The sequence below is a fragment of the Triticum aestivum genome, chromosome 5A, assembly GCF_018294505.1.
Source record: "Triticum aestivum cultivar Chinese Spring chromosome 5A, IWGSC CS RefSeq v2.1, whole genome shotgun sequence".
In the NCBI taxonomy this organism is placed as follows: Eukaryota; Viridiplantae; Streptophyta; class Magnoliopsida; order Poales; family Poaceae; genus Triticum; species Triticum aestivum.
Window position 1 is genome coordinate 292,683,008 of NC_057806.1, and position 16,087 is coordinate 292,699,094.

The following is a 16,087-nucleotide window of genomic DNA, read 5'->3' on the forward strand; positions in this document are numbered from 1 at the left end:
TAGAACTGTTAATCTTATCACTAGAGGCTTGCCTAGAAACTTGATTGGATGTTTGCCGACTCTTAAGTGTGCCTACACCATATGGAAATTTCTTGAGGAACTCTTTCCTAATTACTCCTTGAAAGATCTAGATGAAATCCTCCATAAGTCTATTGCTTTGATTAAGATGAGTTCCAATGATCCCAAATTTGGTGACTGCTTATTTGAGCTTACTAATCTTACGAGTGCCAAAGGAGATGTTGGAATCATTAGCAATATCATTTCCAGAGCTATTAGAATTCATAAAGATAACTATAGAAATGATCATTTATCTAATGAATTGCCCTCTCTAGGAATTGATCAATCACAAGATGATGTTGAACATGAATACTCGGATGAGGATGATGATGATGATGATGATAGTGACTATGATCACGATGATGCGATGAGACACTTTGGTCTTATGGCAAATCTTCACGGCTACATGGCTGTAGGAAAGGAATGGGTCCTTGATAGTGGATGTACTGATCATATGACCGGAGATAAAGACATGTTCCGTGAGCTTGCTGAAAATGACGGCCCTCGAAAGTATGTCACTTTTGGTGATAATTCAAAGGGTAAGGTGGTTGGCCTTGGTAAGGTGGCCATCTCACATGATAGCTCCATACAAAATGGCATGCTTGTTGAATCTCTTGGCTACAACTTACTTTCAGTATCTAGACTTGCTGATTTCGGTTTCAATGTCCTATTTACTGAAGTAGACTGCCAAGTGTTTCGTAGAGACAATCATAAAATGGTCTTTACCGGTATACGTAGAGGAGATCTTTACATTGTTGATTTCACTAAAAAGGCTCAACCTAGAACTTGCTTAATTGCTAAATCTTCTAAAGGCTGGTTGTGGCATAGAAGACTAGGTCATGTTGGTATGCGAAATCTTGATAAGCTTATTAAAGGTGATCATATCCTTGGAATAAAAGATGTCATATTTGACAAGGATAGACTTTGTAGTGCTTGTCAAGCAGGAAAACAAGTTGGAGGAAGTCATCGCGTGAAGAACATCATGACCACAAGAAGACCACTCGAGCTACTTCACATGGATCTCTTTGGTCCAAATGCCTACAAGAGTCTCGATGGTAAACTCATTTGGTCTAGTCATAGTTAATGATTTTTCAAGATTTACGTGGGTGTTCTTTCTTGATGACAAATTGCAGGTCCAAAAGATCTTCAAAAACTTCGCTAGGAAGGCCCAAAATCAGTTTGACGTGAGGATCAAGAAGGTTCGGAGCGACAACGGAACGGAGTTCAAGAACGCAAATGTGGACACCTTTCTTGACGAAGAAGGGATTTCACACGAGTTCTCGGCTACATACACACCTCAACAAAATGGAGTTGTTGAAAGGAAGAACCGGACTCTTATCGAGATGGCAAGAACGATGCTTGATGAGTACAAAACACCAAAGCACTTTTGGGCGGAAGCGGTTGAGACAGCTTGTCATGCAACAAATCGCTTGTGTCTTCACAAGCTACTCGGCAAGACGGCATAAGAGCTCTTCACCGGTAACAAACCCCAAGTTGGATACTTTCGAGTATTCGGCTCAAAGTGCTACATTCTTGATAAGCATCGTCGTTCTAAATTTGCTCCTAAATCTCATGAAGGTTTCCTACTTGGTTATGGCTCAAACTCTCACACTTACCATGTCTACAACAATTTCACCCGAAAGGTTGAAGAGACGGTAGATGTGAAGTTTAATGAATCTAACGGCTCGCAAGTAGAGCAATTGTCAATTGATGTAGGAGACAAAGACCCTTCGGAAGCAATTCAAGACTTGTCCATTGGCAAGATTCGTCCAACAGAAGTGAAGGAGAGTAACTCGTCTGTCCAAGTGGAAGCTTCTACCTCACGACAAGGTGAACCAAGAGTTGATACGGAAGCATCCACAAGTGGGACACGCCAAGATGAAGAAAACGAGGAAGCACACCAAGATGAACATCAACAACCTCCTTCTCCACCACGACAAGAGAACGACAATGTCAACAATGAAGAAGGCCAAGAAGAAGCACAAGATGAAGAGGATGTTCCACCCCGACCCAAGCAAAAGCTTTCACGAGTTCGAGCAAGAATTGCTAAGGATCATCCCGTCGAGCAAATCTACAATGATATCCAAACCGGGAGAATCACTCTCTCTAAAACTCGTTTAGCTAACTTTTGTGAACATTACTCATTCATCTCTAGCATTGAACCTATGAAGGTTGAAGAAGCATTGGAGGATCCGGATTGGATAAACGCTATGCATGAAGAGCTACACAACTTTGAGAGATCAAGTGTGGACATTGGTCAAGAAGCCCGACAACAACCACAACATCATTGGTACCAAATGGGTGTTTCGCAACAAGCAAGATGAAGATGGACAAGTGGTTCGCAACAAAGCACGTCTCGTCGCCCAAGGCTACACACAAGTTGAAGGTATGGACTATGGTGAGACATATGCTCCCGTTGCTAAACTTGAGTCCATTCACATTTTACTTGCTTATGCTAATCACCATAATATCACCTTGTACCAAATGGACATTAAAAGTGCTTTTCTAAATGGCAAAATCGAAGAGGAAGTTTATGTTAAGCAACCTCCAGGCTTCGTCAATCCTAAGAAACCTAATCATATTTACAAACTTCACAAAGCCCTTTATGGTCTTAAACAAGCTCCTAGAGCATGGTATAAATGCTTGACCAAGTTCCTTATTGAAAAAGGCTTTGAAATTGGTAAAATTGATTCTACTCTTTTTACTAAAAGGGTTAATGGAGAACTATTTGTGTGCCAAATTTATGTTGATGATATCATATTTGGTTCAACTAACCCTCATTTTAGTGAGAAGTTTGGAAAGCTAATGTCAGAGAAGTTTGAGATGTCTATGATGAGTGAACCCAAATTCTTTCTCAGTTTGCATATCAAGCAAACTAAGGAAGGTACCTTTGTCTCTCAAACGAAGTACACCAAGGACTTATTCAAGAAGTTCAATATGCAAGAATGCAAAGGTATGACTACACCCATGCCTACTAGTGGACATCTTGATTTGACCAAAGATGGTGAACCGGTTGATCAAAAGGTTTACCGCTCTATGATTGGTTCATTGTTATATCTATGTGCCTCTCGTCTCGATATTATGCTAAGTGTGTGCATGTGTGCACGATATCAAGCTGCTCCTAAAGAGTGTCATCTTAAGGCTATGAAAAGGATAGTGAGATACCTAATCCATACATCAGATTTTGGCATTTGGTATCCCAAGAGGTCCTCTTTTGATCTTGTTGGCTACTCCGATTCGGACTATGCCGGAGACAAGGTTGATAGAAAATCCACTTCGGGTACTTGTCAATTCCTTGGTAGATCTCTTGTGTCTTGGTCTTCCAAGAAACAAAACTCGGTATCCTTATCCACCGCCGAAGCGGAATACATTGCCGCTGGTTCATGTTGCGCTCAATTACTTTGGGTGACCCAAACTCTTAAAGATTATGGGATATATGTGAAACATGTTCCATTGCTATGTGACAATGAAAGTGCTATTAAGATTGCTCACAATCCCGTGCAACATTCTCGAACTAAGCATATTGAAGTTCGTCATCATTTCATTCGAGATCATGTTGCCAAAGGGGACATTAACCTTAAGCATGTTCGCACTGATAAGCAATTAGCGGATATATTCACTAAACCACTTGATGAGAAAGTGTTTTGCAGGTTGACAGGTGAATTGAACATCATTGATGCTTCAAATTTGGAGTAGAAACTCCATTTGATACATGCGGGGCATGAGCCTATGACTAATCCTTGATATTTCTCTTATGATGCTATTCATATGTCTTGGATATATTTGTACCTTGCATGTTATCTAACCCGTGTAGGTACTTGGTTGAATCTAAATCTATGAGATTGCAACTCACTCATATCTTGAGCAATCTCTACATCACCAAGTCTCTACACAATGGTGGTTGAAGACAAGGAAGCACGAAACCAATCAAACATATCCTTTGGCAAATTCTATGTTGAGTCTCATAATTGTCATTTTGGATACACAAGTGCTCTTCCTTGCAAAGCTAACCCATGTAGGTAGATGAACTCAAACTCCAAGCGGTGCTCCCAACTCTTGATGAACTACATCAACCTTGTGCAACCCACACAAGTTCAACTACATGATCAAGATCAACACCACCACCCAAGGTATGTTATTTCATCTTAGAGAAGCTTTACTCCAAGTCATGAGCCAAAGCAACTCGACAAGATGTGAATACATCAAGATGCTTAAACGAAAAATGGTAACCCCATTTTGAGCTTAAATGATGAGTATGACCTATGATCAAGTGCTCTCACTTGACTCCTAAGTCAATATACTCTAACATAGGTGACTTTGTCACTGACCATTTCTAGATGAAGTTCTCTAGTGTTTCTCCATGCTTTTGCATTTGCATATTTGTTTCCCCTTTCAAAAAAACAACTTCATCTAGAACTTTTAGTTTCTTTTCTTTCCTTTTTGTTCTGCATTTTCTGCATCCAATTCATTGCAAATCTTTTAGTAAATTCCTTGCATATCCTTGTGAGATCTTACTTGTCTAGTGAGCTGAGGTGACAAGTGGTTTCACTCTAATGAACTCGGTCACACCGGTTTGTTCTCTTCGGCCCAACCGAAATCTTTCGGTGCAACCGAAGCACACAACTCGGAGTCACCGATTCCATCACAGGAAAACCAACTTGCCACTTATTCCTGATTTCTGTTTGCTCCAGCTCCACTCAATGATTCTTGTCCTCTACCAGCATCATATTAGACATGCTGCTTTGCTCTGTGACTTGAGGACCAACCCATTTGTATCACATGTCCAGAAGAGCCCTTCTTGGAAATTGATGTCAAAGGGGGAGAGAGAGATCACATCAAAGCTTAATCCTTCATATAGGGGGAGAAAGAGAGAATACTCAGGGGGAGAAAGTAGTATCATCAAAGACCCCAGATGCTTGGTGTTCAAGAGGAGAGATGTCACATGTCTTTAAGAGGGGAAAGACATGTTTGGTTGCTTGCTTTAGCTCAAGCTCTGTTGTTCCTTGTTTGTTACTTTGATTTTCTGTTCCCTATCTTCTCCCAATATCCCATGCAGATTCAGGGGGAGCAAGACATCTAAGGGAAGGAAATCTCTGAGTTTATTGCATATCTTTACCTTTGGGGACATGTCTATATCCAATGTGGTACTTAGTACTCACTCTACGTGTCATCCCAGTCTTGGTTCTCTTGTGGTTTCTCTTGCTTGCTCTGGTCAGTAGGTGTATCTGTGTTATTTAACCTTGTTTGCGCAGGTTCATCCCATCCTAAGCCAACTCAAGACCACAAGGTAAGTATATGCATCATAGTCATGTGAACGAGAAGTTCTTGCTGATGTACATACTGTTTGCAAGAAGGACTCATGAGCATGAAGGTACATTTCTCACATTCACATCATTTGCTCTGATGCATATAGCCAAGATACATGTAACACATTGCTTACTCTGTCATGTTTACGCATTCACATGCTCCTATATTCAATATTCACATGATTGCATACATGAAGGGGGAGCCTATGCATGTTACATCTGTTTCCAAAGCTTTACTTGCTATTCTCTATACCTTTATCTAAAGCTTTGATGTATGTTGTCATCAATTACCAAAAAGGGGGAGATTGAAAGCACAAGTGCTCCCTGGGTGGTTTTGGTAATTAATGTCAACATATCTCTTGTTGGACTAACACTTTTACCTAGTATGTTTCAGATAAGTTCAACAATGGAGTGGCATGGACTAGAGGATGTGGAACCCCTTCAAGATGCTAAGGACAAAGGATTGGCTCAAGCTTCAAGATCAAGACTCTACATTTTCTATTTTAGTGATCCAAGATCACCTTGAGTCCATAGGAAAAGCCAATACTATCAAGAGGGGATGAGGTGTTGCTTAATGGCTTGCTTGCTCAAAGTGCTTAGTGATATGCTCCAAAACCCTCAACTACCTTCCCACATCCACATATGACCTAAACGAAAAGTCAAACTCGGCCCCACCAATTCTATCTATCCGACGCCATCGAGTTTCAGATGTCATAGCCACTGCCACAAACCCTAGCAAATCGGTTTCACCGATAGGGATCTCAGTCTCACCGAGAATGGATTGTAATCTCTCTGTGTATGTCCATTACCAAGATCGGTCTCACCCAGTTTGAGCAATCGGTACTATCGAGATTACGATGCAAACTCTCTGGTTAGCTTATTACCAAAATCGGTCCCACCGAGTTTGTGTAATCGATCTCACTGAGTTTGCCTGACCAACTCTCTGGTTAGCTTATTACCAAAATCGGTCCCACCGAGTTTGTGTAATCGGTCACACCGAGATTACGTTATGCCCTAACCCTAACCATATCGGTCCTACCGAGTTGCATCTCAGTCCCACGGAAAATCCTAACGGTCACTAGGTTTGCTGAATCGGTCCGACCGAGTTTAACCATTCAGTTCCACCGAGTTTGGCAAATTGTGTGTAACGGTTAGATTTTGTGTGGAGGCTATATATACCCCTCCACCCACTCTTCATTCGTGGAGAGAGCCATCAGAATATACCTACACTTCCAATACACATTTTCTGAGAGAGAACCACCTACACTTGTGTTGAGGTCAAGATATTCCATTCCAACCATATGAATCTTGATCTCTAGCCTTCCCCAAGTTGCTTTCCACTCAAATCTTCTTTCCACCAAATCCAAATCCAGTGAGAGAGAGTTGAGTGTTGGGGAGACTATCATTTGAAGCACAAGAGCAAGGAGTTCATCATCAACACACCATTTGTTACTTCTTGGAGAGTGGTGTCTCCTAGATTGGCTAGGTGTCACTTGGGAGGCTCCAACAAGATTGTGGAGTTGAACCAAGGAGTTTGTAAGGGCAAGGAGATCGCCTACTTCGTGAAGATCTACCGCTAGTGAGGCAAGTCCTTCGTGGGCGACGGCCGTGATGGAATAGACAAGGTTGCTTCTTCGTGGACCCTTCGTGGGTGGAGCCCTCCGTGGACTCGCGCAACCGTTACCCTCCGTGGGTTGAAGTCTCCATCAACATGGATGTACGATAGCACCACCTATCGGAACCACGACAAAAACCTCCGTGTCTCCAATTGCGTTTGAATACTCCAAACCCTTCTCTTTACATTCTTGCAAGTTGCATGTTTTACTTTCCGCTGCTCATATACTCATTGCATGCTTGCTTGATATGTATTCTGTTTGTTATACTTGTGCTTAAACTCCACTTAAACTTAAGAATATTAAAAACTGCAACTTTTGGCACTTAGTGTCGAATCACCCCCCCCCCTCTAGACACCTCTTCTCGATCCTTTCACTAGGCGGTCGCCGCCAACAGGGAAGCCTGTTATCCAATAGAGAAGTGTGTTACCTTCTGCGATTACTACTCGATCCTCTGTTCGGCCTTTCTCAAAACCGAACAGAGTCTCAGGGGCTACTATCTATATATAGGCATATTTCATTATATGAAAAGCATCTAAGAGTATTACGTCACATACCTCGAAGCCTGTTAGCAGGCTGGTGAAGGCTTTGTTCAGCCTGCTCTTTGCAGACTGAACCTTCTCAACCACCGCGCCCATCAGGGTGCGGTGCTCCTCCACGATGGCAGCACGTCGTAGTGCCTCCACAAGAGTATTCCCCGCCTCCAGATTAGTGCAGGTCGCCGTCGGAGTCGACGCTCCCCCCTCCTTCAAAGGGGGTTGCTCGCTCAATTTCGAAGCCATATGGGTCTCCGGAATAATGTTCGGCTGGGGGCCGGACTGGTCAGGGCCCCCGCCGTCGGTCTCCATGGGGGTTGCACCCCATGTTCTCAGCAGCTGAGGCCTCACCCTCGGGTGCCGTCGTGGCAGCCTCGCCCACCCCTCCGCGGCTTGGAGAGGTCCTTCGGGACAACACCTTGGTGTCATCCCCGATGATGGGCGGAGAGGCTCGCAGAGGCATCTTGCTCTCTGCCATCTTTGGTGGTAGGGAACTCCCCTCAGATAACAAAGGATGTGGGAGGTCGCGAGCAGGGCTGAAATACACACAACATAATATGTTATTTTGAAAACATAAAGGAACGAATACTTGTAATGTATCTTTTAATATGTACGACGTGACCAGGGGCTTCGCCCTGGAAGGCCTTTGGGGATGGGTTCGGCATCTGAATCCGAACCATCCGAGAGGGTTATCTTCCGGGTCTATGGAGGCTGCCCTTTTCTTTTTCCTCCCTTTGAGGGTAGAGTCACTTTCCACCTCCTCCTCCTCTTTGTCTTCATCTCCCTCGTGGGAGGAGGGGACTTCGGTCTCTCCGGATACTGCGTCCGAAGTACCCTTATGGCGGAGGCCGCCCTTGGCCTCCTTGCTCTTCTTCTTGGCCTTCTTCTCTGGCGCCTGATAGGGCGCCAGAACCAGCATCTTCGTAAGCTAGGGCATGGCCGGATCTTCAGGCAGCGGTGCTGTACACTTAATCCGCTCCGCCTTTGCTATCCAGCCATGTGAGAGGGACGAAAAACTCATTATGACTAAGGATTATGTACCAAAGGTATGTTCGGGAATAACACACTTACCGGAGTGGCCGGATTCCCACTGTCAAGGCCGATGTCTTCGATCTTCTTCAGCCATGTTTTCTGGGCCTTGAAGAGAAGCTTCCAGATCTCTTCGTGTGTTGTGCCGAAGAAGCGCTACAGGATCCGTGGGCCTTCCGGATTGAACTCACACATGTGGAGAGACCGGAGTTGGCAAGGGAGGATCCGGCGGAAGAGCATCACTTGAATCACGTTAGTGAGACTAGTGTTCTTGGTTATCATGTTTGTGATGCACTTTTGCAGCATCAGCACTTCTGCGGTCGACCCCTAGTCGAGACCCTTGTTGGTCCACAACGCGAGCCGCATAGGGGGTCCAAATCTGAACTCGGGAGTAGCGGCCCACCTGGCGCCGTGAGGTTCAGTGATGTAGAACCACTCATGTTGCCACACCTTGACGGTCTCCACGAAGGCCCCTTTAGGCCAAGTGGTGTTGGGGAGCTTGCTCACCATGGCGCCGCTGAGTCCGCATGCTACCCGTCGACCACCTTCGGCTTCACATTGAAGACTTTTAGCCATAGGCCGAAGTGTGGGGGGATGTGGAGTAGCGCCTCGCACATGACGATAAACGCTGAGATGTGGAGTTAAGAATTTGGGGCTAGATCATGGAAGTCTAGCCCGTAATAGAACATGAGGCCGCAGAAAAAGGGGTGAAGGGGAAACCCTATTCCGCGAAGTAAGTGAGGGATGAACACAACCCTTTCGCCGGGCTCCGGGGTGGGGATAACTTGCTCCTTGGCAGGGAGCCTGTGTGCGATGTCCGCAGACAGGTACCCCGCCTCCCGGAGCTCCTTGACATCCTTCTCCGTGATGGAGGAGGCCTCCCACTTGCCCTTTGAGCCAGATCCAGACATGACTGGAGAGGTTGGTAGCGGTGGGAAAGATTGAAGCTTGGGCGCTGGAGCTTGAGGATGGGAAAGCAGGAGAAGGAAGAAGGTGTGGGGAGAAAAAGGGATCTTTATCCACTTATATAAGGAGTGAATATCAAGCCCCCCCCCCCTCAAGCCTTAAAACTCGCCTATTCCCAAGGGGTCGTGTGAATGGCACGGTTGGATTACCCAAACCCGTATTAATGAGGATCCCGCGATAATCGGGCACGATCTCTGTTTTGTCAAGATGTGTCAATAGAGGCCGCGCCTCGAAACGCGAAGCGGGAGTCAAAAAACAGTTTGAAATGTTAAAGAGGCGAGACATGGCGTTTCGCCAGAAAAGTTGTCAGTTGACAGACATTATTTTGATTAAATATTTTGCCTTCATGGTTGAGGGTTGTGACTGTCATGCAGAGCCCGATACAGTTCTTTTATTCAGAAGATTGCTTTGAAGTATTCGGGAGGAGGAACCCACCTTACAATGTCGAAGACAATCTGCGTGCCGAACATATCATCATTGAAGACTGGTTCAGGGGCTACCAAGGGAGTCCTGGATTAAGGGGTCCTCGGGTGTCCGGGCTGTGTGATATGGTCGGACTGATGGGCCGTGAAGATACAAGGTAGAAGACCTTTCCCCATGTACGGATAGGACTCTCCTATGCATGGATGACAAGATTGGCGTCTAGATGTATAATTTCCTTCTTCTGCAAGCCGACTCTGTACAACCCTAGGCCCCTCCGGTGTCTATATAAACCCGAGGGTTTAGTGCGTAGAGGCTATCAGAATTGACATAGGCTAGACAGCTAGGGTTTAGCCACTACGATCTTGAGGTAGATCAAATCTTGTAACCCCTATACTCATGAAAGACAATCAAGCAGGAAGTAGGGTTTTACCTCCATTAAGAGGGCCCGAACCTGGGTAAACATTATGTCCCCTTTGTCCCCCGTTATCTTTGATCCTCAGACGCACAGTTCGGGACCCCCTAGCCGAGATCGATCGGTTTTGACACCGACAGTGGGGGCATCCCACTCCCCGTCGTGCGCCACGCGCCAAGCCTGGCCCATAGGCGGTTGGGCCCCATGCCGCTTTGCCCCTTCTCCTTGACTCCGCCTCCGAGCAAGGCCATGCACATTGTGGGCTCAGGGGCTAATGTCGGGGCTCTAGGAGCGGGGGTACCCAGGCCCATCTGTCTGCGGCCCATCGCGTGGCATTGTTAAAGGCCCGGTATGGCCCAGCGCCAGGACTTCGTGAGCAAGAACCTCGAGAGGGCCTCTGCCTCGCAAGGCAAACTGCAATAAGGCCTATTGAGGGCCTCCTGTAGGGTGGTCTCCTGAGGCCGCCTCACGAGCCCCCCCCCCCCCCCGAGGGGCGGATACTTCTATACTCGCCACCCAACCTCACGAGGCACATGGTGACGTGAGCCATGATGAGCGGAGCCATGAGGGTGCCAACGGGCGTAGGCAAGGACACTTTCCTCTTTGGTGCTAAGGAGGCAAGGATGTACGCGGGTTCCCAAGGAATCCTCCAAAAGTTTCCATTCCAGTGCAATGAGACCAAGACCACGGACTCGTCGGGACGAGGGTCATTACCGAGCCCACCTGCGAGTCATGATCAGAAGCTTTGCAGGCAAAGACTACCTTTAGTCAGGATAAGGTGTACTACTATCCCTCTTCAAAATGGGTCGTTGTGGTATCCCTTCCCGCCTAGAGCCTTGGGGGAAGAGGACCGAGCGAGTATAAGGATAGGCTAGGCTCCACCGTCGAGAGGAGAGAGCCCATTTGATCCATTCACCCCTCGAGCCCTCGCGAGGCAACTCAACCTTGTACTAGTTCGTACTCATCCTCCTCGCGAGGAAATCCACCACAAACAGGAGTAGGGTCTTACACCGTAAGGTGGCCTGAACCTAGGTAAATCATCGTGTTCATTTCTTCTTCCGTTCGCTCAAGCACGACGGAGCTAGGCCGTGAGGCAGTGGGCAGCAAGCCATAGCCCATCGGAGCCCTTCATGCACGCCCCAGAGTTCAAACCTTGTTTTGGGTCCGCGGAGCCCCGATTCTGACGTTGACCTCCACCTACCGCTCGCCTTACTCACAACTTCTCCATTAATGGCAGTCGAGCCATTCTTTTAACATGTGGTTAATGCACCTGGACAGAGGGTGTTTGGTTGTGATCCCATGGCCCCGCTCAACGTTAGCATTGTTTTGTTCTTGCCTCAGTGAGAACATGAATTTAGCCTATTTTTGACTCGTATACATGTACCTACGAGGTTACGAACAAAATAATACAATGACAAATTTACAGGCAACGGATAATAATTGTCTTACATATTTCGGATAATTTAAAATGCCACATATCATCATGCCGCGCGTGCTTTGCTAGCGGTTGGGGCCGACACACGATCATGTTGGGGGCCCCATATGTATGCGATTGCGCCGCGCGCGTCGCCACGACGCAGTTACGTGCGACACGATGGAGTTACGCGCTACAAAAACTACCATCCAGGCGTGCCGATATTCTAGGCCATCCGACTTCCTCATTAACTTCTGCGGCCATTATAACCTTAGTCTCTTCAACCTTTCAATTGCACCCGACAACACAACAAGCACACCCACGATGACACATACAGAGAGAATATCTAGAGGCGCTCCAATGGAGTTCGGTGTGCATCGTGTGGACACCCATGTGAGGGGTAAGGACCTCTTGATGGTGTGCACCATCGACCCAGCCGTCGTGGAGGACTCCATCAACATCATGGAGCAGTCCTCGCCGAGGATGACAAGTATAGAGAGGTCAGCATCGACCTCCAGTACACCAACAATCCTTCCGGGAAAGATCAGAAGGTTATCGTCGCCCAGTTGTGTGTGCGTCATCACGTCCTCATCTACCACTACTACCTGACCACAAAGCCTTGCAAGTGTTTCGCTAGGTTTGTCAACAGTTCCAATTACAAGTTTGCTACGCTGGACATTGCCGATGATGTAAAAGCGCTCGAGATTTCGGACTTGGCCTGACAGAAGCTTGTCGAAATCCATGGTCACTACAGGGTCTAGGGCAGCACAAAGAAGGACCCCCTTGTTGACCTCGCCTCGTCCATCATCGACCCCACCTACAAAAACATGAAGGAAGATGGCAAGAAAAACCCTGCAGCCTGGCACGATGCCTGGGTGAGGAGATTGGATGAAGGTCATCTCAAGTTCGCGGCCAAGAACATGTACACATGCTACAAGATGCACAAGAGAATCGTTCACATGAGGGAGTGCCTCCTTTCTGTAATCGACAAGGGATCAAGCCACCAGCAGAGCAGTGGCGGCAAGCGTCACAATAAGAAGTAGATGATGATTAGATGATCGTTTATCCTAGTTAATTATGTATGCAATTGTTTAATTTGTTGTGTGCAAATGTCATGTGTGTACTAGCCACTTATGTAATTGGATGTTTAATTTGCTTATGCAATCATTTCCTTATAAGTAATATATGTTGTTGTTCAATAAATATAGCAAATCACATCACGCACAGACTAAACTAGGGAACCTGTCGGTGATGATTTCATCAATCGATGACAATTATATACTACAAGCGTTTTCCACAACACACACGGCTTATTGACAACAATCATCTATATTATTATGGGTCGTCGCACACATTTCTGATTATGGACCTGTTCGTCGTGTATCACATATATCTTGTTAAGTTGAACCGTTTTTATTTTCTTGGCTCATCGTAAACAGTTAATCAGAGTGAATTGTATTCCGTCTATCGCACATACCTTGATCTGGCTGACCGTTTATGTTGTGTTGCGTAATCGCAAACAGTTCATCCGAGTAAACTGTATGTCATATATTGCACACACCTTGATCTGGTTGTCGATTTCTATTGTTTAGGCTCATCGCAAACAGTTCGTATCGATCAACTATATGCCACGTATCGCACATATAACTCTAATCTGAATCGTGCTTGATGTCTCCAACATCGCACATAGTTTGTCTTATTGCTGATAGTTTTATTATGACACCGTTCGCGATGCATGCATCACACACAATTTCGTTGAAGAGTCTCTGATTCATGTGTTGCGCTAGCAGCATCTTGCAGTAGTGGTAGTGATTACCCTCGAGAGCGCTTTAGTACTCAAGCACTGTCCTTACTAACTTATTGTCCTTTATTTCCTATTTTATCTCTTTATTAGTTTAGTTAAACCCCTCTTTTATCTAGTTTCCCTAGCAACTGATAGAGTAGACTATTTCCAAACTCCAGTTTGGGTGCGTACATAGCTGCATAAGTGACAACGTACTTGTGGGGTTTGTGCTGCCTACCTATCAGCTCCCTGTGGGTTCGACACTTATCACGAAAGTGCTACAACAGACATGTGCACTTGTAGGTCATCAACTTTCATGAACGTTTTTTGAATTTCATGATTTTATAAATGGCAAAAGAATTCTAAATTCACGAATTGTTTTCAATGTCGTGAACAATTTTTTAAATCATGAACCTTTTTCAAATCAGCGTACTTTTATAAATTAGCAAGCTTTTGCTAAATTCACAAAATTGGTTTTTGAATGTTTGACATTTTTCAAATACATCAAAACAAGCCCAAATTTAGCAACTTTTTTCCACTCGCGAGCATTCTTTAAATTTATGAACTTTTTCTGAATTCATTTTCTATTTTAAATCTCTTTTTTTTAAAAAAATATGAATTTTATTCAAAACCGTACACTTTTTTATTTCCAAATTTGTTTCAAAATTTTCATAAAAAACATGTTTTTTCCCACGACAGCAACTAACAGCAACAAATTCGGGTGGAAAAACCCTGTGAACAGCTAGGCGGAGCGAGTGAGCACCAATTCCTATTCAGTACGCTTAGCGCACATTATTGCCATCCCCTAGTGTGGTTGCATCCCCGGTGAAACGTTGAACCGTACTGGTTTTTATCTAGCTTCTGATCTATTTTTCACTCGAACTAATTTTTTAACTGGGTGGGGCATAATGTCGAAAAATTCAGATCTATTTTTTAGATGATCCAGTTTTTAAAAAAATATGATTTTTTTAAAAATTTGCGAACTTCCTTCAAATGCATAATTGTTTTTCAATTTTATAAATTTTCTAAAAATGCGCGCGTTTTTCCTTCAGATTTTCATTGTTGTTCAAATTCATGATTTTTTTCAAGATTCTTGTTTTTTAAAGTCAATGGTCAACCGGTCACGACTGACCGAACAAAGGGTGAGAGCAACTTAATGAGTAGGCTGCTCGCTCAGTTGCGCGGTCCACCTGGGGAAGTGCGTGGGTGCTGGTTTGGCAGCTCGGCGTTTGAAGTGCTTACTTGAAAGTCATTGAGCGAGGAGAGAGCTCCTATGCAACGCCTACAACGCCAGTTGTTGCACCTGGTGCTCAGGCGCGTCGGCCCAACAAATGTGACCTGCTCTCAAACATAACAAACGTAAAGATTTTTTTTTAGAGAAGCAGGATTCGAACTTCACACGCAAGGGTTGATGACTACACCTAACAACCACCAGGTCAACCTCATTTTCTTGATCACAACTAGGAAATGGAGATATTTGACCATTCCTTTAGTTAACATATACTCCCTCCCGCACGAATTACTTGTCGCAAAAATGAATAGTAATGGATATATCTAGAAATCAAAATACGTCTACATACATCTATTTCTACAACAAGTAATTCCAGACGGAGGAGTATTATATACGCAGTATAAATTATTTTAAAAAGAAAGTATAAATAATAAAGTGAATTCTAAAATATGAAAATAACGATGCATTTGAAAAAAAGCTCATAGAAAATGTAAAATTTTCAGGGAAATAAAAATAGTTCACGAATTTTAGAAAAGCTCGTAAATTTGAAAAAAAATCATGAATTTCGAAAAAGAATACGTATTTGAATAAAAACAGCCATTTTGAAAATGTTCACGAATTTGAAAAATGTTCATAGCTTATTAAAAAACGTTCTCAAATTTGAAAAATGTCATCCATTTTGAAAAAAAAGTTCATCAGCTAGGAAAATAAGTTCATCGATTTGAGATAAAGGTTCATGAATTTGAAAAGGTTTCATAGACTTTTTTAAAAAAAGTACACCACTTGGAAAAGTTTTGTAATTTGAAGCCTTGCAAAAATAATAATAAATGATGAATTCATAAAATCAAATTTTGAAAAGGTACACAATTTGAAAATAGTTCACGAAATTGAGCAAGTTCACTAAAATTTGGGAAAAAATGTTCATTGATATAGACAAAAAGTGCGTACACTTTAGAAAAAAGTTCTCAAATTTGAAAACGATTATCGAGTTTTAAGAAATGTTCATGTATTTTGATGAAAAATTCATCAATTTTTTAAAAATTTCATTCATTTGAAAAGGGGAAAATTAAAAATTAAAAATATAAAGAAAAGGAAAAAAACAAAAGAGAATACAAATGAAAAATGAAAAAAAAAGAAATAGAAAGAAAAAACAAACAATGTAAATCACGCCGGGCAAAACAGAAGAAAAAGGAAGAATGTAGTCACGATAGTTGAGGTGTCCTCGTTGGTCATCGTCGTTTATACTGATTGAAGAGGACGCAAGTTCGAGAGTTCAATTCCCACAAGGCACATTCCCTTTTTGCAGGTTAACAGAAA